The sequence below is a fragment of the Diadema antillarum genome, unplaced genomic scaffold (assembly GCF_040938485.1).
Source record: "Diadema antillarum isolate AM-2024a unplaced genomic scaffold, OU_Dant_1.0 seq00002294_RagTag, whole genome shotgun sequence".
NCBI classification, from domain to species: domain Eukaryota; kingdom Metazoa; phylum Echinodermata; class Echinoidea; order Diadematoida; family Diadematidae; genus Diadema; species Diadema antillarum.
In genome coordinates this window covers 49,427-73,056 of record NW_027272916.1, presented here as the reverse complement: position 1 = coordinate 73,056, position 23,630 = coordinate 49,427, and the positions used below count along the sequence as shown (strand labels likewise).

Sequence of the window (23,630 nt, the reverse complement as noted above, 5' to 3'; positions counted from 1 at the left end):
TGAACGCAGATTTTCGTTGAGCTCGGGATGTGCCAGATCTATCGACCTACTTTTTTTCAAGAAAACGCAAAACGGCGTATTAGCTGCTGTATAGCGCTAATAATACTGCGTCGCACTAGCAGACTACGAATCCGTGGCCATGGCAAACAATCATGTTTGTGCTGTTTGTTTTGCTTCATGTATTGTTTCGTTTTCAAGCACACAGTACCGGAAACCAGCCTCGTCCCGTGTTTTTAGTTTTGACTAAATCACTAATTAAGTCATGGTGATGAGCTATAACTATAATCGACTATTAAGTCTCTTCGTAAAACGGAAACTTGCAGTTGATTTAAAGTTATAGCAGACTTCAAGTTGGATAAAGTTAGCGTTCATTTCACAATCAACGCTAACTTTATCTTGATAAAACAGGGCCCTGCATATATATATATATTATATATATATATATATATATATATATATATAAATATATATATATATATATATATATATATATATAATATATATATTCTTAATATTCTCCATAAGAAACTATGCATTTAATATATTTTCTTATTTCTATCGGATTGGTTAATTTTCTTGAATGCATTCCACTAATCATCTTAGCAGGGACGTCGAACCCTAATGGGGGGGGGGGGGGCAGAAGGGAGGGAAAGGGGCAAAACTTGGAAGGTTTGAGCAAGGGATCGGAGCGAGGGAGGGGCGGGGTGTAGAGCTCACTAATGTCAAAATCGGCCACTAATGTTATAACACGCCGACGACAAATGTCAAAATCGGATTGACCACGATGTCATAACACGTTGACGACAAATGTCAAAATTGGATTTAATGTCGCAACACGTCGACAATAATGTCAATATTTCCAAATTTACTACAAATGTCATAATGTGTCACAAGGGCGGACCCCTTCACACCAGAGGTGGAATGAGCCGGAATGCATTGGAATGACAATTCCTCCTGCATTTCTGCATATTCGAGGTGCATTCTAAAAATTCTGACGCCATCCTGAGTGCGTTCCAAGCATTCGGGCCCATTCTTGTGGCCAGCTTGAATGTTTTATCAACGCTTAAAACATTCAGGGAGCGTTCGAAGTGGAGAAATATCGATTTGCATTCGACGGATATTCTAATTGGACTCTGATTGCATTCTAAATATTCCTACGGCATTCTAACAGCATTTGAAACAATCTGACCTCAATTGAGGGAGGATTGTTACGGTGTTGCACCTCAAATTCTGCCAAAATATCTCAAATACTCATATGCTCAGAAAACGCTGCTGAGTGAAAAGTTTAGAGTAAAGATTAAAGTTAGGTTTATGTTTGGAGTAAGAGTTTGGGATAGGGTTATTAGGATTAGATTCAGGATTAGGAGTAGGTTTAGACTCACGGGAAGGGACTGGGGTAATTGCCCATGGGGTAATTGGCCTAGACCACTCTCTTTCAAGGAGGATTTGCTGGAGGACAGCAATCTATATCTAAGCAACATGGTCCAAGGATGATCGGGTTGAGACGAGTGAAAGCACCATTTTGTACGCTATCGGAGTCCATTCCGGCGGCATTTTGACACATATGGGACATCCGTGCTGAATTCTGAATACATTCAAAATGTATTCTAATTTTTCGTCTGCATTCTGTTTGATTTCGTGAATATTCAAAAGTATATTTGTGACCCTGCACCACAAAACACACAAAAAGTCGCCAGACGTGGATTTTTAGTTAAAGACAGATTCTAAAAGAGCAGACTCTAAGCTTTAAGGTGATGTATATTTCAATTCAAATGGATTCTTCTATCCCTATATAAATATTGGAAAGAAAACACACTTTTATATCTTTGTGGGAGGATGAAGTTGGATGCTTACGGACTCAGGAGAAGAATAATGGAGGCATGACTGCTTGGCTTTGGAGTCAAAATGCAAGTGTTTTTTTTTTTTATTTACTCTTCTCCAGTGTATTCAACACATTTACACTTGATACATCACTGTACATCATGTTTACAAAACATGTCCCGGTGTCTTTCCGATGTTGTTTAACATTTACATCGCTGATGTGGTGTGATGAGGTAAAGATAAATGACAGGGGAGCGAAAAGGAAGTGGGAACAAAAAGTGGCTATCGGCTTATTAGAAGATCATGATGAGAGAAAGAAACCAGAGAACGATAGGAACTTTTTTTAATGTTTTTATTGAACAATAGATAACATAATATTATATGTACAAAAATGGGTATGAACACACTTGAAGCAACAGAACAAAGCACTGAAAAATAAGACATAAGAAAGTAATAAAAGAGAGAAACTAGAGAGGGGCCGTCAAAGGCGGCAGACCCACGCCTTGTACAAAGTTGGGGTAAACATAATGTGCATTCGGTCATCTACCAGAATTCGGTCACTTAATTGCCAGCCAGCGAGTTCTACCAAAGATCGTACACTGAAGTGTACGATCTTTGGGTCTACAGTCACATCACACGCAAATCACATCATTTCACATATTTCACATACGGTAACACTCATTCACAACAGGAAAGTCCTTTAGTCTCCTCCAAAAATCCATCGAAAATCCCAAATACCACCGTCAAAAGTGCAGAATCAGAACTTTTCCAAGCGCGCGCGAATTAAGTCCAGTTTTAAGAGTATTGTCTACGCGACGGGTCGCCGAAAAAGCGCTAAAATTCGAGAAATACGCCGTTTTCTTGCGGGATATTTTGCTCATAGCAAGCCGAGAGTGTGATGATATCAAAGGTCGTATGAGTGTACGATCTTTGATGGTATCCACAAAAGCGCAAAAGAAAAACAAAATTTACGTACTCCCTAGGCAATTACCCCTAATAGTGCCCTATGATTAGTGTCTACGGAAATTATTCAATGCAAGGGTTGAATGCAAATGTCTACTGCACCCAGTATTCGGTAACCAACGAGCGCCGCAACGTCCCCGATGCAATTTTGCACCAACAGTGTAGAGCGCGATGCATTTTCAGCGGCCTTGCACACGCATTGACATTGAGCGCGCATATAGTGCGTGCAGTGTGACTGACCGAGCAAATGCTCCTCCAACGAAAAAAACAATCAATGTTAATTTGAAAAATCATCAAAATACGGGCCAGTTTGTGACGACGGAGAACGAACTTTCATAAATCTAGAAGGACATAGTCCCTCAAATAGGCCTAAACGTAAATTTCGGAATTCTTACGAACATTTGAGCAGCGAAGTCGGATCGTTTGGGAGTTTATGTGTTCGTATGGTAGCGGAAAATCGCAAAGTGAGAAACGGGAAATTTTCGGAGTGGTCACTATACCATGGGGTCAAAACTTCAAGGTCACACAGAATTTGCAAGGGTCAACCGATTATCACCAAAATCTAATCGATTCTTTCCTGCCATTATCCAAACATCCCCTGAACATTTCGTGCAAATCCGCCTTACCCGTTCTCTTGTTATCTTGTACACAAACAAACAAACAAACAAACAAACAAACAAACATACGGAACCCGTTACATAACCCCCTGCCGATTTTCATCGGCGTGGGTAAAAAAGAAAAAAGAAACAACTAGAGAGGGGCCGTCAAAGGCGGCAGACCCACGCCTTGTACAAAGTCGGGGTAAACATACTGTGCATTCGGTCATCTACCAGAATTCGGTCACTTAATTGCCAGTGTCCTTTATCACCAGCCATTGCGTTCTACCAAAGATCGTACACTGAAGTGTACGATCTTTGGTTCTACAGTCACATCACACGCAAATCACATCATTTCACATACGGACTACGGTAACACTCATTCACCACAGGAAAGTCCTTTAGTCTCATCCAAAAATCCATCGAAAATCCCAAATTCCACCGTCAAAAGTGCAGATTCGGAACTTTTCCAAGCGCACGCGAATTAAGTCCAGTTTTAAGTCTACGCGACGGGTCGCCGAAAAAGCGCTAAAAATCGAGAAATACGCCGTTTCTTGCGGGATATTTTGCTTATAGCAAGCCGAGAGTGTGATGATATCAAAGGTCGTATGAGTGTACGATCTTTGATGGTATCCACAAAAGCGCAAAAAAAGAAAAACAAAATTTACGTACCCCCTAGGCAATTACCCCTATGATTAGTGTCTACGGGAATTATTCAATGCAAGGGTTGAATGAAAATGTCCACTGCACCACTATTCGGTCACCAACGAGCGCCGCGACGTCCCCGATGCTATTTTGCACCAACAGGGTAGAGCGCGATGCATTTTCAGCGGCCTTGCACACGCATTGACATTGAGCGCGCATATCGTGCAGTGTGACTGCGACCGAGCAAATGCTCCTCCAACGAAAAAAACAATCAATTTCAATTTGAAAAATCATCAAAATACGGGCCAGTTTGTGACGACGGAGAACGAACTTTCATAAATCCAGAAGGACATAGTCCCTCAAATAGGCCTAAACGTAAATTTCGGAATTCTTACGAACATTTGAGCAGCGAAGTCGGATCGTTTCGGAGTTTATGTTTTCGTATGGTAGCGGAAAATCGCAAAGTGAGAAACGGGAAATTTTCGGAGTGGTCACTATACCATGGGGTCAAAACTTCAAGGTCACACAGAATTTGCAAGGGTCAACCGATTATCACCAAAATCTAATCGATTCTTTCCTGTCATTGTCCAGACATCCCCTGAACATTTCGTGCAAATCCGTTTACCCGTTCTCTTGTTATCTTGTACACAAACAAACAAACAAACAAACAAACAAACAAACTAGAGAGGGGCCGTCAAAGGCGGCAGACCCACGCCTAAGTACAAAGTCGGGGTAAACATAATGTGCATTCGGTCATCTACCAGAATTCGGCCACTTAATTGCCAGTGTGCTTTATCACCAGCCAGTGAGTTCTACCAAAGATCGTACACTGAAGTGTACGATCTTTGGTTCTACAGTCACATCACACGCAAATCACATCATTACACATACGGTATTAACACTCATTCACGTACAGGAAAGTCCTTAAGTCTCCTCCAAAAATCCATCGAAAATCCCAAATTCCACCGTCAAAAGTGCAGAATCGGAACTTTTCCAAGCGCGCGCGAATTAAGTCCAGTTTTAAGAGTATTGTCTACGCGACGGGTCGCGGAAAAAGCGCTAAAAATCGAGAAATACGCCGTTTTCTTGCGGGATATTTTGATTATAGCAAGCCGAGAGTGTGATGATATCAAAGGTCGTATGAGTGTACGATCTTTGATGGTATCCACAAAAGCAAAAAAGAAAAACAAAATTTACGTACCCCCTAGGCAATTACCCCTATGATTAGTGTCTACGGGAATTATTCAATGCAAGGGTTGAATGCAAATGTCTACTGCACCAGTATTCGGCCACCAACGAGCGCCGCAACGTCCCCGGTGCAATTTTGCACCAACAGTGTAGAGCGCGATGCATTTTCAGCGGCCTTGCACACGCATTGACATTGAGCACGCATATCGTGCAGTGTGACTGCGACCGAGCAAAATGCTCCTCCAACGAAAAAAACAATCAATGTTAATTTGAAAAATCATCAAATATCAAAGGTCGTATGAGTGTACGATCTTTGATGGTATCCACAAAAGCAAAAAAGAAAAACAAAATTTACGTACCCCCTAGGCAATTACCCCTATGAAATAGTGTCTACGGGAATTATTCAATGCAAGGGTTGAATGCAAATGTCTACTGCACCAGTATTCGGCCACCAACGAGCGCCGCAACGTCCCCGGTGCAATTTTGCACCAACAGTGTAGAGCGCGATGCATTTTCAGCGGCCTTGCACACGCATTGACATTGAGCACGCATATCGTGCAGTGTGACTGCGACCGAGCAAAACGCTCCTCCAACGAAAAAAACAATCAATGTTAATTTGAAAAATCATCAAATATCAAAGGTCGTATGAGTGTACGATCTTTGATGGTATCCACAAAAGCAAAAAAGAAAAACAAAATTTACGTACTCCCTAGGCAATTACCCCTGTGATTAGTGTCTACGGGAATTATTCAATGCAAGGGTTGAATGCAAATGTCTACTGCACCAGTATTCGGCCACCAACGAGCGCCGCAACGTCCCCGGTGCAATTTTGCACCAACAGTGTAGAGCGCGATGCATTTTCAGCGGCCTTGCACACGCATTGACATCGAGCACGCATATCGTGCAGTGTGACTGCGACCGAGCAAAATGCTCCTCCAACGAAAAAAACAATCAATGTTAATTTGAAAAATCATCAAAATACGGGCCAGTTTGTGATGACGGAGAACGAACTTTCATAAATCTAGAAGGACATAGTCCCTCAAATAGGCCTAAACGTAAATTTCGGAATTCTTACGAACATTTGAGCAGCGAAGTCGGATCGTTGGGGAGTTTATGTGTTCGTATGGTAGCGGAAAATCGCAAAGTGAGAAACGGGAAATTTTCGGAATGGTCACTATACCATGGGGTCAAAACTTCAAGGTCACACAGAATTTGCAAGGGTCAACCGATTATCACCAAAATCTAATCGATTCTTTCCTGTCATTATCCAAACATTCCCTGAACATTTCGTGCAAATCCGTTTACCCGTTCTCTTGTTATCTTGTACACAAACAAACAAACAAACAAACAAACAAACAAACAAACATACAAACAAACAAACAAACAAACAAACAAACAAAAAAAACAAAACAAACAAACAAACAAACAAACAAACAAACATACGGAACCCTTTACATAACCCCCTGCCGATTTTCATCGGCGTGGGTAACAAACAAACATACGGAACCCTTTACATAACCCCCTGCCGATGAAAATCGGCAGGGGGTTATGTAAAGGGTTCCGTATGTTTGTTTGGGTAAAAATGCAGTCACAGTTAAATAAAAATATATGCTGACCCGTGGGTATCCACTATGATGTATCGCATTAATTTCAGCGAACTACCAGTATTCGGGCCTCCCCCAGGATGACCCGCAACCCGACCACCGACAATAACCGACTGATTTACTGCTTGGACCGGGACGGCCGGGGCAGATTCCATTGTCTTGCGTTACGTATTTTAGAAGGTTATGTAATTATCCTGTAAATATATTACTTCATTTCAAACTGCCACTTACCAGGAAGGTCGGCCCTTATCTGGCAAAAGGGTGTATCTGCAAAATTTCGGATTTTTTTTTTTTCATTTTTAGGTTTTTGAGGTCAAAATTTTCATCTGGCCAACTCTCATTGGTGCTCGAGCTTTAGTTTTCGAGATACCAGAGGTTACCAAAATCAATTTTCATCATTTTACTGGTATTTAATCTGGCAAAAGGGTGTATCTGCACATACATCCTTAAAAAAATGGTGTTAATCTGGCAAAAGGATTTATCTGCTACATACATCCTTTAGCCAGATTAAATGATGGGGAAAATTATTTTCATTTGATCAGGCAGAAAGGTCTATCTACACATACATAATTTGCCAGATTAAATGATGGAGAAAATGTGTTAATTTAATCAGGCAAAAGGGTCTATCTGCACATACACCCTATTGCCAGATTGAACGAATGAGGGAATGTGTTCATTTCATCAGGCAGAAGGGTCTATCTGTAGATACACCATTTTGCCAGATTGCATAATGGGGGGGGGGGGGGAATGTGTTCATTAAATCAGGCAGAAGGGTCTATCTGCAAATACACCATTTTGCCAGATTAAATGATGGGGGTAATGTGTTCATTAAATGCTTCCCTATTGAAATTTATACACTACATTACATACACGCGCATGTAACTCAGCTGCAGCTGCGGTGCTGCAGCTAGCCAGGCTGTTGTCTCTTATTCCCAGGATTTACCTTTGTCCCATGCGAGTAACGTAAAAACCACTTTGCACGCATCTAGATCTATCTAGTTAGATCTAAATATGTGATCGGATTTAGGACCCGATCGGAATCAGTACCTTGTCCTTGGTATAACTGTGAAAAAGTGATGCCATGGCTCCACAAAAAAAAAAACAAGCAAACAAAACAAACTTCATAGGATTAGGAAGCCGAGGAATGCAGCTTGTTCGTCTGGCCCTGAAGGAACAAAAAAGTGAGTAGAAACCTAGGTCTTGACTTACATGTCTAATGCTGGAGAGACTTAGACATTACATCTAACTTTATATAAGTTATAACTATTTCTGTAACTTTTTACTTTTCATTGACTGCAACTCTAAGTCTAGAGTTTAATATGTCTAAGTCTAACTTAATGAAAACTTTAAAAGTTTAAAGCTTCTTATAAAATAAACACAACAAAAAAGTAAGTCCCCAGAGACTCCAACCCCAAGCACCTTCCTGATGTGGAGATTCTCCCGCCCGATTCTGGCCCTAGCAAACGGGAGACTCCAAGTTGATGTGTGTGAAGCGCGAAGTTCCTATAGGGTTCTAGGTGTTCTCTGGTGCTATCTAAGGCTTATTTTGTCAACATACAATAGCAATAAGTAAGAAATCCTTTCCACCGGGAGAAACAGAGCAAGGGTGGGAGAAATCAAATCTCAAGCGGGAGAACGGGAGATTTTGCAAAAATGGGCTTTCGGCGGGAGATCTCCCGTCGAAAACTGGAGAGTTGGAGTCTCTGAGTCCCCCTTTTAAAAATTAGCATAACTTTTTAATGGAGGGGTGTCCAGTAACGAAATTTGGCAGAAATGTTCCTCAACTATCTGGCTAACTCATGTATGAAAACCAATGTTCCAATGTGTTATGTCTGAGTGCGTACTCATAAAAGGGAAAAATGTCACTTTTCAAAAGTCAAAAGGGTCTTTTTCTGACATCTTCTACAAAGAATTTAATGAATTTTGTTTCTCGTGTACATTCAACGAGAATATTTGCTTTAATGCCAATCTTTAGACCCCCAGCCACATATCCGACATTTTTTATGGTTGAAGGGGCATAGATTTAAGGGGTACATCAATTTGTTTGACCCCTTTTCTGGCTTTGATCGTTATTTGAGGAAACGCTGTGAAGTGCAAATTTCCTTCGAAAATGAATTTCTTGAAAATGACCGTGAAAAATATCCAGATCCATGGGATAACGTCTGATCATTGAAAACATAACAAAAAAGAGCACTTGAAACATGCATTTGTAACTGAATTTGCCAATTTTCTGCTCGATTTTTACCGTAAAACAGGACTTTTGAAAAGTGACATTTGCCCCTTTAATGTGTGCTCATTCATGCATAACTCAGTGGATCATATTGCTTTTGTTTGTTTTTTTTTTTCACAGAAGTGAGCCTATTAATTGAGGAACATTACTGCCGAATTGCATGGCTGGAGACCCCCTTTTCAAAAAGTGTGTCACTTAAAAGGGGGACTTACTTTTTTTGTTGTGTTTAGCTTAGAGTCTAGGTCTAAATAAACTCGACTGTCGTACTCGTAGGTACCGGTAACTTAGAGTTAGACTTAGATCTAGTTAGACTAATTTAGAGTTGTCTCAACTGGTTGCATGTAAGTTGCAGTCTCGTGATGTCTAGCTTAGAACTGACACTTTAACGTTAGCCACTTTAGACTAAAGTTTAATAACAAGTATAGACTCTAGATCTATAGATCTAGCCTTGGTAGTAGGTCTTGAGTAAGTTAGAGTCTCTATTTTTTTTTTCTATAGGATCTAGATCTATTCTAACTCTACCGATCTAAAGTTAAATCGAGAATGCCTTTTAAGTTTTATTAGACCCGACAGATTTGGTAAAACTGTGCAACTTACAAATTCTAAACTATTTTGTAAAAAAATTCGTCACAATTGGAGCTTTTTTTTTTTTAATGGAGTGCAATTCTACAGTTTTGTCACAGATTTAGGTCTAGGCCTATTAAAGCCCTGACAAAAACAGAAGATCAAGATCTATTCTAGAGACTCTGGCCCAGTCTGGGTACCTAGAACTTAGAAAGACAATGTTGAATTGAATCGTGTAACATGCGGATTCAACTCTAACACTACAGTAACAGAGCCAGAAGTCTTTGTTTCTAAAACTAGGCCAAGGTCTCTAGAGTTTAAAAACAGTCTAAATAAAACGGGATGTCTAACTAAAAGTTAGATCTAGATCTAGACCTAGACTCATACTCAGAGATGATCTAGATCTAAATTCTAGATTTTGTCTAAACTAGACAAGTCCAGATTCTAGACTAAACGTGTTGGTTGTGGAATGAATTAATTCCAAATGAAGACTTTAACGTCTAACTTTGATATTTAATCTAGAGTATATAGTCTGGACTCCAGAGTCTAGCCTAGGCCTCAACCTGTCACTGTTAGTGTTCTACACCTTCAAAGTGGACTAGAATCTATCACCGTCGGGATTCCCTGTGATTCAAATTTAAGTAGAGAGTCTAGACTCTAGACAGATAGATCTAAGTAAGAGACTCATGCAGTCTCTAATAAAAAAGTAGGGGTCTAGAGGATCTTATAATATCAAAAGTCTAAAATAATGATCAAGTATTGAACGACTTCTTAATCTTGTCTTAAATCTTCTAATTTAAATGAAGGGAATTTAAGATTACCAAAGACTTAGTCTCGACCTAGATCTAACTTCTCAGATTTAATTTCAAATGATCTAGATTAGACCCTAGAGATCTAAATCAGAAAATGTCAATAGCCTCCACCTAACCTTTGTTTTTTTTTTAACGCAACTGAAAACAGTTTAACTTAGTAACTCATCTTTACTGTAGATGTTCAATACTATTCTAAAGTGCAGTTCTTCAAAGTTCAATTTTATTTTTAGTGCTGGGCTAGACGGATGGGATACGTCTTTTCTCATTTGGCTTCTTATCTCGTAGATTACAAACTTGTAGTTGTACCAATGTTAAATAAGAAGCCCAAAGGAGAAGATACAGATCCCATCGGTCTAGTGTTAGGCCGGCCAAGACAAGAACAAGAAGGCCTATCTGTTCGTGTTAGACCTGCTTTTTGTTTGCTTTAGAGTCTACATCTTTCAGCAGTCTTATTTTGTATAAATTAAAACATGAACTTCATGTTAAAATCGATTCTAAATCCAAGAACATTACTAGGCTATGTCTGCTAATATATCAAAGTGTTGTAGATCTAGCTCTTTTTAAAACAGATATTTACTATAGTACAAGAAGTTTAGAAGAATAGATGTACAATGTAGCCTATATAACTGAGTTATAACTTAAGTAGTCTTTATCTAAATCCAGTAGAGTCTACAGGTCTAGTCTCTGCTTTAGGTCTAGAGCTATCTAGATAGATCTAAACATCCTTACATTAATTGGGCTTGATATGCACATATTTATTGAACTTTAAAGGAATTATTTGACTATGATTTCTAGCATTATGGACTTATTTGTTTTAAATCATGTAGAAACAATTCTAAAAAAAAAAAATAGTTCTACAACTAAATGGCTGGGCTTATACAGTATTATGTACATCTATAATCATAGTAATGAAAGGCACTGCACTGAGATTCATTCCGTGCTACCTCATTTACAGAATCCTGCCTTGACAACACTCCTAGAAAGGACTCAAAGGAATCATACCTGCGTTTCTGTAGAGCACGAACAGCAAAATGGGTCTTGCAAAATTCTTAAAGTAAGTTTACAATCACAGCTACGAATAACTTTTATTTGGACATTTTTGATAGTTGGATTGGTGATATACAAACAAACCTACATGAATTTGTTAAATGGAGAAATATTGTCAGTGATAATTGTCGTAAAATGATAATTTGCTGCAAGTGAGAAAAGCATGCATTTTTTTTTTCAAGGCGAACGGTATTGTTAGATAAGACGAAAGAGCATGTTTGTAATACGCAATCTGTGGTAAGGATTGATGTCTACCCCTTCAATTTCTTCGCTTGCTTTTGCCTTCTCAATGTTTTTCTGGGCAAGTTTGTCACTAAAGCAGTTTTATTTGAGTTCATTGATGATGAATACACATGGAAGTACAATTATTCTCATAGCTCCTTGTCACCCCCCTCCTAAAACAGACACACTTTACGCTAAGATTCCTAAAATTTTTTAAAGTGTTGAAAAAAATCCCAACTTATCAAAGTCATTGGTAACCATTGTGTTCAGTTCTAAAAAACTGAGCTGCATGTCCTTACATGCTTTTAGAATATCTGTTGGGATGTAAAAATAAACTTACGAATAAATAATGCTCCAAGGTTGTCATTTACTGCTTCAAAAGAAAAAAGGAAAACCCTGAAAACCTAAAATATCACACCACAGACTAATGTGCTGAAATGATTGTCTTAAGCGATAATAATTACAATTTTCATATGTGTCTCTATGAATGTTGTTACTTGAATTGTTTTTGCATTCTTGGTTTTAATTTGTTTAATCCCTGAACTTAATTATAGACCTGTCAGGTAGCTCAGTTTTAGAAATTTTAAAGTCGACCACAATATTAACCAGGGGTTTTAATTTTTGATTTTGTTTCCTTTTCTGTTGTTATCTTTTTTGTGGTTATTACCAGATGTTGTTTCCCCATCTTCACTTGATGGTAAACACTTCAAGCAAATTGGAACGTCTGTGCGTGATGAAGCGGAAAAAAGCCCCTTAAAAGGTAATTTACAAGATAATATTGTTATTATTACTATTACCATTATTATTGTTATTAGTAGTAGTGGTAGTAGCAGTAGTAGTAGTAATAATGATAATAGTAGTAGTGGTATTCAGACGGATTATTAATCTGGCTTCAACTGAGGCAGTATAATTTTACTCTTTCATTGCAACTCATCCATTCAATCTGATGAGTCTACATCTTTAAAAGAGGCAATGCCCCACAGTGAACAATTTAACTACATTATAGTCCCTTGATGGACAAGAAATGTAAGAAGAAATCCAAACAGAAGGCATTCTTGTTTTTTCCCCGATTTTCTCGTCCACATCCTCGTTCTTTCTTTACATTCCTCTAACTTCCTGATTCCTGTATTGCAAATGGTCTGAACCTTAAATGTTCTTCTCCATTTCAAAAGTCAAATCAGCTGATGAAAACGTCCCATCTTGCTCTAAGGAGGTACCCCATGCTGGACAGAAACTCACCCAAGAGTCATCTGAAGAACAAGATAATCAGCAAGACAAAATCAAAATACCAGGTATGCTCGATTTGTTCTACTATATTCTCCTCTCTGTTTTTCCTAGTTCTTCCATTACCTTCACATCCATTCCCTTTCCTCTTTCTTGCATACAAATTATCCCATGTCCGTAAATGTCGGCAAGTACGAGCATTTGTGAGAGAAGAAGGTTTGATCTTCCTCCGCCCTTTTTTTCGCTTTTCTTTTATTTCTTTTCATTTTCTTAAAGGTAGTAGCACACAGCTGCAAGGGGCTACCAATCTGCACAAAAGTTTCTATGCAGATAGCTTTAGGCCTCATAAGAACACTGGTAATTTTTTAGATCCCAGTACATTCCCGTTTAGGATTGATAAGCAAAAACGTAACACAGAATTTCTTTTTATTTTCTTTATTTTGTAAAGGCGTCTTCCCAACGCTTTAAGACTAACACCATCCATTTCTCACTGTATCTTTGCAATATTGCTGTAAAATTGATAACATGATAGTTTTACATCATGATCTGTCATTTTACCTTTTATATATCTATGTAATGTCTTCCTGTTTCCTGTATATCAAACAGTCTGAATCACTTGTCTGTTAAATGTTTCACTCTTTTTTTCCTTGAATTAAAAAAAGCTGGTGTTAGCTACCCAACCGACTTCTCATATTATCATTTAATGTATTTCATATGGTCTGAATAACTGTACCCTTACACAGGGCTGCACACTAACCCATTTTTTCTGCCGGTCCAACCTGTCTCTGTCGGACCGGTAAATGTCCCGTTTTACCATTTTTTGCCGGTCCGAACAAAAAATTTACCGGTCAACAACAACAACCTAAAAAAACATTAAATGACTTGCAAACGTATTTTCTTATGGACGTACCCCCCCCCCCCACCCATGTAAATTTTACAGATTCATATATTTTTTTAAACTTACATTATTTATTGCACAAAAAAATAAAAAAAGATTGGAAAAAATAGAATGTTTGTTTGTGAATTACAGTGTAAAATGATATTGAACAAAATCAGATTGTATCAAATGCGTTTGTGACTTTTTCTAAACATCGGCACACGAACTTGCTGCGTATCCTGCTCTTGGTGGTCAGTTGGATTGTGACGATTTAATGAATTATTTTAGCTGTGATATCTTCTGATGCACGCGCTACAAGGGGTTCTTTATTTTTCTCCCGATAATCTATTCGCATTTGTGCATGCGTTCTTGAAAGGTACACGACATGCAGGGCCGAATTCACGATCCTTTTTGCGCCCATTTCCACCTCAAATATTAGCGGGATTGTGACGATTTCATAAATTACTTCGGCTGTAATATTTTCTGATGCAAGCACCAAAAGAGGTTGAAAATGTGTCCTTTATTTTTTCCCGACAAACTCTTCGAATTTCGTAAGTGCGTTCTGAAAAAGATGCACCACATGGCCGAATTCATGATACTTTTTTCGCCTGTTTCTACCTCAAATATCAGCGGGATTGTGACGATTTCATAAATTACTTTGGCTGTAATCTTTTATGATGCACGCGCCAAAAGGGGTTGAAAATGTGTCCTTTATTTTTTCCCAATAAACTCTTCGAATTTTGTAAGTGCGTTCTTAGAGATGTTCCACACAGCCGAATTCATGATACTTTTTGCGCCTATTTCTACCTCAAATATCAGCGGAATTGTGGCGATTTCACGTATTACTTCGGATGTAACTTTTTGTGATGCACGCACCGGCAAGAATGGTTGAAAATGCGTTCTTTATTTTTCTCCCCATAATCTCTTCGCATTCCGTACATGCGTTCTACGACACGGCCGAATTCACGATCATTTTTGCGCCTATTTCTACCTCAAATATCAGCGGGATTGCGATGATTTCATGAATAACTTCGGCAGTAATCTTTTATGATAAACGCGCCAAAATGGGTTGAAAATGTGTCCTTTATTTTTCCCGGATAAACTCTTCGCATTTCGTAATGCGTTCTAAACAGATATACGACACGGCCAAAAATCATGATTCTTTTTGCGCCTATTGTTTCCTCAAACTTCAACGGGATTGCGATGATTTCATGAATTATTATTCGGCCGTAATCTTTATGATGCACGGGCCAAAAGGGGTTGAAAATGTGTCCTGTATCTTTCTCCCAATAATCTCTTCGCATTCCGTACATGCGTATACGACACGGCCGAATTCACGATCCTTTTATCGCCTATTTCTACATTAAATATCAGACGAATTGTGGCAATTTCATGAATTACTTCAGATGTAATCTTTTGTGATGCACGCACCAGCTAGAATGGTTGAAAATGTGTTCTTTATTTTTCTCCCCATAATCTCTTCGCATTCCGTACATGCGTTCTTGAAAGGTACACTCTATACATTAGGGGGGTTAGAGTATGTTACAGGGTGGGTCGTGGCTCAAAAAAAAAGGGGGGGGGGCTAGGCCTAACCAGTTTCCCAAGGTCAGTTTCTGCAATAATTGTCAGTCATTTAGATGCGCCATTTTCTAAGAAAAACCATACACACTAAAAAATAGGAGAGCAAATATGTACCCCTAGAGGTACAGATGCTTGTCGCTATACAAGGAACCCTAGCGGTACTTATATGTACCCCATACAGGGGTACATATAAGTACCCCTGCCTTGGGTACTTATATGTACCTCTAGGGTACAGATTGTGTACCCCTGTATGGGGTACAGATGAGTACCCCTGCATAGGGTACAGATGAGTACCTCTAGGGTTCCTTGTATAGCGACAAGCATCTGTACCCTTACCGGTACATATTTGCACTCCTTTTTCCGTGTGTATGTGACTGTCTAAGTAAACAATATGACACACACACACACAAACACGTACACAAACACGCACACAAACACGCACACAAACACGCACACAAACATAGGCATGCAATCTATGAGAGTAAGTTTACAGCATACAACTGTATGTATAAGACATGCTAAGGTGTTTTTCCTTGATATATACAAATTACACGCTTTATTTCCTGGAAACTATAACAAAGCAAAAGCATCCAACGTGTTGATATTGCACTACAAACACAGAGGACTATACATACGAATAAGGTTGTTGCATGAAAAAATAATACATGTACATGATGTAGTAGTGCACTGTACCAATATGTTGCCATTTTTGTGAATTTGTGAATCATTTTTGGTTTGCAAATTTGACAAGCAAAATTCTCACCAAGCGCTATACTGGGGTATAATATTTAGTGCATTTAAGAGGGTCTCAGTGTCAATTTACGAAAACAAAATCTTGTGACAATACCTGTGACCTTCTCATTCACAAAAATATATATGTATGCAAAGACGAACAGCTTATGCAGTACATGTAGTTGAGACTGTTTATCTTTGGCACAATGTACAACAGTGTAGGTGCCTACAGGAATACATAGAATTGCACAACCAAAAAAATATGTCATAAATACACTCAAATACTAAGATTACACAGCCATGAAATCCATATAATGCTTTAAATTCACATTTTCATAATTTCTCATCAATCATAAAGTTGGCTTGAAGAACACCTTTCACTTGTCCACACATTGAACATCCTACATTATCATATCAAACGAAATATCACTTGATTTAATTTGTTGGTAAATCACTTCAGTTACTTAACTTATAGAAACAGCTGTTCATAATCTTCAAATCACAGGTAAATCTGTGACAGAAAAACACTGTAGCACTAATAGGTAAATATGGAACGAAATTTGGCATCAAAATAGCAAAATGAAATAAGTATATCAGAATTGCTCTGAATTAAGAAGGGTTTTGTTTTTGAATTTTGAAATGGCCTTTTTAATCCTTTACCTTTGAATTTCAAGAGATATGGAATAAAACTAGAAATGTTGCTATGGTAAGTGGTATGTATCCACCATAATGCATGCTTCTCCCAATAGGTCTATGTTACGTCTGGATGAGTGACGACAGTTTCACATAAGTGGCAAAATAGTAAAATGACAAATGTCACAAATGTCACAAATGTGTTGAGTGTTTACTTTCCTTAAACTAATTTTAATTGGATAATAGCTAAGAGAGAGACTTATAGTCTAAGAAAGCAGGTATTTGGGGATTGAAGAAAGTTCTTTGCTTTCATAATGCACATGAACCGATTTTATGTCCATGTGTATATCCACTTCTTCGCAGTAACAGATACCTACTGTCAATACACTGTAAATGTCTACCTTTGCTCATCAAATTTCCTCTTACTCTGTCACGATGAAAACTACGTTCAACTTGATGCATTATAACAAAATGTACAGTGAGTTTTGATTCAACCAAAGTGATACCCCTTGCTCTTCACACAAGAAACACATTTGTATCTCTGAAAAAGTAAACAGATTATGCACCATTGACAAATGGGTAGGCCATAGATATGAATTGGATGGTGGTAGTAGATATACTGCATGTACATGTATTATTATCGCACTGTTTGCACCATCAATTATATTTCAAAGTAAGATATTTCTTCCTATAGAACACAATTTCATACACTTGTGCATTTAGTGAAAGAGATTATCTTCATCATGTAAAGGCACACTGGTCATATCATAATGCATCAAATCCATGTAGTGAGTGCTTGTTTTGCACGGTGCATAAATACAGCTTTATATCCAACTGGAGAGAAGATGTGTGAACCCGCTGAAAAGTCCCGAGTATACTGAGGCAAATGTCTATGGAAAATGCGTGTTGTATCAAATGTAGCAAAAAAAAAATGTAGCAAAAAAAAATGTAGCAAAAAAAAAAAAAAATGTAGCAAAAAAAAAATTTTTTTGCTACATTTAGTTCCTTTTCTGCTGTTGCATCACGCCCACGTGATCCTCCTTATCCTCTTTGTCTTCTCTGTTCTGTTTTAATTGTTTTATTGCTTTGTTCCAGTTCAGTCTCTTTCCTTGCCCTGTTTCCCTCCCACTTCTCGACTTGTAGTATCTTTGTTTCCACAGTGTTATATTTGTTTGTTTGTATCGTATTTGTTACTTTCTTTTCAGGTGTTTGTCTCCGTTCCTGGTACTTTTCTCTTCAGTTCCATGCCTTTATCTCTGAGCTTGTCTCATTTCCCTTTATCATTTCTCTTCACTCACTTTTCTGCTTAGCACAGGTTGGCCTAGCTGTACATTGACCGACTGTACTTACCCTTTTCCCTTTGATTTATCCGCCTTACAGGTCAATCTTGCTCCCCTTTTTGAATTTCCCTCAATTCTGACAGGTTATGTATTTCTCCTTCCCTTGTTTGGCTATCATTGTTCTTCTCTGTCCCATGCTTACCATGGCTAACCATCTATCTCTTTTTCATCAACTGAGGAAAACCAAGCTCAAGGCCCTCAGATTCTCATTTCACCAGGATAATTACAGATTCTACTCCCTCAACCGCATGATACCCACAGGTCTCCAACTCCACTGCACTCCAGCTCTTGGAACACTCTCGCCTGAACTACGGAAACGCTGGAACCAGACTCTACATGGAGCTTCCATCCGTTTGATTAACATTCTCTCCGAACAGTGTGCTGCCTCTCTCACTTCCTTTTCAGCTGACATCGACAGACTGGAGACTGAACTTCGCTCTTGCTGCACCGACACCCAGTGGCTCAAATACAATGATGAAATTGAATCTTGTCTCTCAAAACATATGTCTGACCTCACTGCTCGTAGGAACAAGAAAATAGGCAACTTCACGAAGAAACGTCAAAGGTCCAACAGATTCAGGCGACACACCACATCCACTGATGCATCCTCCACTTCTGTCGTTAACCTTTCTTCTTCTCCCCTATCTCAAGCAGAAACGTCTCTTCTCTCAAAAGGTCTCAAGTTTTGCCCCACTCCACCCAAGGTCGATCAGATAGCACTCAGCCAAGACCTCTCTACTTTCTACCGCAGGTTACGCCTCAAAGAGTTTTTTCTCGATGAACCCCCTTCTGCTCCTGAGCCCTTTCATCCTAAAAGCTCATGGATTCCCCCCAAGAACAGAGTTCCCTCCCTGGAAACGTACATCAAAGCTGTCTCATCTCAAGTCCACTCCGCAGATACGCTCGACATTGCATCACATGACAATCTCCCAAAGGAAGAACGCCAGGCTCTCTCATCTCTCAAAAACAGGCCTGACATCATCATCAAGCCCGCAGACAAAGGATCAGCTGTTGTAGTAATGGACCGCCAGCAGTACATCGATGAAGCCATGAAACATCTCCGCAATCCTTCCCACTACACACTTCTTGACTTTGATCCCACCGATAATTTCTCCCAACAGATCCAGTCGACACTCGATGACATGAAGGAACATGAACACCTCACCAAGAAGGCTCACAAATTTCTCTCCCCCGTTAATGCCAAACCTGCCCGATTCTATCTCCTCCCCAAGATCCACAAACCTGGCAATCCCGGTCGTCCCATCCTCTCTGGAAATGGTTCCCCAACAGAGAACATCTCCCTCTTTGTTGATCACCACATTAAACCTCTTGTCTCACTCGCACCCTCCTACATTCATGACACACCAGACTTTCTCAGGAAACTCGATGACATCAAGGACCAGATACCCGAGACAGCAATCATCGGTACTTTCGACGTCTCCTCTCTCTACACCAATATTCCCCACGATGAAGGTATTCTAGCCTCCTGTGAGGCTTTGACTTGCAGCGGCCATTCCAACCCCCCCATATCTGACATCAAATCCCTCATGTCACATGTACTGACGAAAAACAACTTCACATTCATGGACAAGCACTACTTACAGGTATCTGGCACAGCTATGGGTACCAGGATGGCTCCCTCCTTCGCCTGTCTCTTCATGACCAAGCTAGAGCAGCAGATGTTAGATTCAGCCCCCTGTCGTCCATGGATCTGGTGGCGCTACATCGATGACATTTTCTTCATCTGGACCAGGGAGGAAGAAAGCCTCCATACTTTCATTGACCACATCAATTCTTTCCACAGAACCATCAAATTCACTTCTGATTTCTCCCAAGAAAAGACCAACTTCCTCGATGTCACCGTTAGGAAGGAGTCTAACCATGTCACCACCACTCTCTACACTAAACCCACAGACACCCATCAGTACCTCCACTCAGCCAGCTGCCACCCCCGCCACTGCAAAACCAGTATCCCTTACAGTCAAGCCCTCAGACTTCGCCGTATCTGCTCTGAGGATTCTGAGTTTTCTTTCCATGCCAGGAACCTGAAGAGACATCTCGCAGCCAGGGGCTATGGTACCAGGAGAATTCAACAAGCCATCAACAAAGTTCGTTCTCTCCCCAGATCTGAAGTTCTCAAACCGAAAACCAACAAGCAGGACATCACTGACAGAATACCCCTTGTGACCACTTTCCATCCCAATCTACCCTCTCTCCACAATATCCTTCGTGATAATCACCATATCCTTCACACCTCTGATCGTCTCTTACAGGCCGTCCCAGATACTCCCATCCTGGCATACCGACGCCCCCACAACCTTAAGGATCTCATCGTCCGTGCTGAAGTACCCTCCCTCACTGACAATTCTTCTCCTTTACAGCATGGCACATTCAAATGTTCAGCCAGTAGGTGCATCATTTGTAGCATACACATCCATGAAAGTGACTCTTTCACCAGCAACTCTACCGGCCTCTCTCACCACACAAAGGGAAACATCACTTGTACTACCACTAATGTTGTGTATCTCATCACTTGCAGAGTTTGTAGAATCCAGTATGTTGGGGAAACCAAGACTACACTCAAAAGACGCTTCTATGGACACAGATCTACTGTCAACACAGCCAAGCTCGACACTCCAGTGGGCTACCATTTCAATCTACCCGATCATTCCATCACTGATATGACTCTACAGGGCATTGAATCTTTAGGCACTCGTCCAGACACAGTCAGAACCAGCAGAGAGAAGCTCTGGATGAGACGACTTCACACCATCCAACCCCATGGCCTCAACATCCAGGAGGGAAATGACTAACCACCTTTATTTTTTCATTATTATTACCACCATTATTATTTTTCTTTTTTTTTTTTTCTCTTTTTTTTCTCTTTTTCATTTTTTAATTTGATTTTGTTCTTTCTTTGCGCTTTTTTCATTTGCAGATCCTTTTTTCCCCAATTTATTCCTTCCTATAGCCCGAGTCTTTTTTATACAGCCTTTTCCGCCTACACATACACACACTAGGTTTGTTTGTTTATACATACTTGTGCTTATTTTGCCCTGCCTGCTTATCTACTTACATGTATACAGTTTTCTCTCCCCTAGTTTTCACATGTGCTTTATTTTATTTCTTTTATCTATCTATCTGTATATATATATATATATATATATATATATATATTAATTATTGTTTTCATTACTGTTATTCCATTGTCACTTTTGCCATTATTATATGTGTATATACTTTGATATGTTTGATTACTTCCTTTTGTTGCCTCCTCCTGGTACACCTTTAGGGCTCCCTGTTTGTTCAGCCCCCCCCCCCCTTCCCTTGCTGTTGCTTTTTTCACTCTTTCCCTTTCCATATCCTTCTGGTGTTCCTTATCTTCTTTGATGTTGCCTCCCTATTCATCCTTTCCTTCAATGGTTGCCTCCTTGATCCTCATGATCATTACTGACCCCCCTCCGCCTTTTGTCTGTCCGCTCTCCTCTGCCTTTTGTCTGTCCACCCTCCTGCTCGCTCTAATCCCCCTCCCTTTACCTGTTGGGCTCCTTGCCCATGACTTCCCACCCTCTCCTTTGTTTTCTTTGTTTTGTGTACCCAGCCTGTCCCTGTCTGTTCTTGTTGTGTGAAGTCCTTATATGTGATTGCTTTCCCTGCCTGTTTGTCATTTTGCCTCTGACGAAGATTCTGCTAGGATCGAAAGCTCAGGCCCCTTTTGACTCCATTGTATCAAACTCAAAACGTCCTCAATGGGTTAACATGGTCTTCTCTATCAGTTCACCACTGAAGAGTAACTTTTGGACGAGGATCACATAAATTAGTTTTGACCATCAGGCTAAATCTAATGGCAATCTCCTTATAGTACTCCCATCGGTTGAGGTAATCTCACTATGCACAACACCGCCCACTGGCACTGGTAAAACAGTCCAGGACTCAATCACCGTTGGACCAGTAATTTTTCAGGAATGGACCAGTGAAAATGGACAAACTGGGTTACCTACTGGTCAAACAGATGGATATGGCCAGTAAAACAAAAAATGGGTTAGTGTGCAGCCATGTCATGCAAACCATTCAATTGTCTACTCATGTCTTGCACACCACAGGTACTATGTATATCAATCTGTTTGAACATACATAACACACTGCTGAAATGTAATGAATGCTCTCAGGGAAATGAATAACTTACAATGTAGCTGAATATCGCTAGATCCACGCAAGGTCAAGTAAAGCAAGGTTGGTTGCACTTCATATTCATTCTGAATAAGAAAATATAGATTTAGAAACAGCAGTGGCAATTACAGGAATATTAATGAAAGTAAAGCTCATGCTCGTGTATTTGATGTAGATTACTGGGAAACATGTAAGATCCTATTGTACATAGAAGCTATGTGGAAGTTTGTGTTTTGCTTTTGTGTGAGCTTGGAGATCTAACTTCAATATAAGTAAAGAGAGGGCAGGTGTAGAACCCAAAGTAACCAAATCCTCACCATGTTACTAGCAATGTAAAAACCTCAAGAGTGATTCAATTTTCCATTAACATCTGAACCTTTAGAATTTCTTGTCTCTCCTTTGGCTGTAACACATACACTGCAGTCAACCTATAATTTTGTATGGTAAGCACTCAGGATTAGTATCATTTTTAGTGAACTGCTTCAGTTGCCAATATTCCTGTATCAAGTTAGTAGGCTCTGCCTGCAAAGAATATGTACACTACAAACACATTATTGTCAAATTTTTCAATTGATACTGCATCTGGTGCATATGTACATGAGTACCTCAAACGGGCAAGGCAAACTATGATTTGCAATGAATTCAAGCAACATATTAAAAGATTTCCTTGCTCGTATGATGGAAATCACATTTTAACCTTACAGTGTTAAGAGGCCAGAGACGTACAATCACTGTAAGCAGCAAAACAAGAACCGTATTTAAGGATATTCTTATAACTTCAAGTTAACACACATGAGACATTAAAGCTCTAAATGAGAATTTGTTGCCTAAATTCAGCTGAGGTAAAAGGTTTCTGTCCTATCAATGGGCCAGAAGAAGTAAAACCACCGTGAATTTATTGGGATATAACGTTATCAACTTTCTTATCTTAAGAGCGAGATGCTGGAAATATTCAAAGCAATTTCCAGAATTGACCTGAATATATGGGATATTTAAGTTGATCAATCTTTGTACCTTGAATGGTAATTACTTGGAATATCCTAATCTTGTGAGAGAGGTTTGGATGAAATATTGGTGCGCTCTTCGTGTTGGGCTATTCCAGCCCAAATGTGCACTACACAGCCAAAGTTGAAGCAATCCCTGCAGAAATGTTGGTGCAGGTGCAGAGAACTGTTCCTTCCACCTCCACGAGAAGGCCATCTGGTGCAAAAGGAATCCCACATATTACTAATAGCGACTTTCTGATTTTGTGACACAGCCACCTTTCTTGTACAAGAGTGGTTCCAGATTGCTACAGTCCGTTTGTCACATCTGGGATGATATCGCCCATTTTGATTTTCAGTGCACGTCGTTCACTACGTACTGCTACGACGTCATGGCT

At 39.6% G+C, this 23,630-nt stretch overlaps 1 pseudogene; it reads left to right on the top strand.

Moving 5' to 3' along the window:
- The first annotated feature begins 19,098 nt into the window (after nucleotides 1-19,098).
- On the top strand, nucleotides 19,099-20,560 carry LOC139714488 (uncharacterized; annotated as a pseudogene).
- The last annotated feature ends 3,070 nt before the right edge of the window (nucleotides 20,561-23,630 follow it).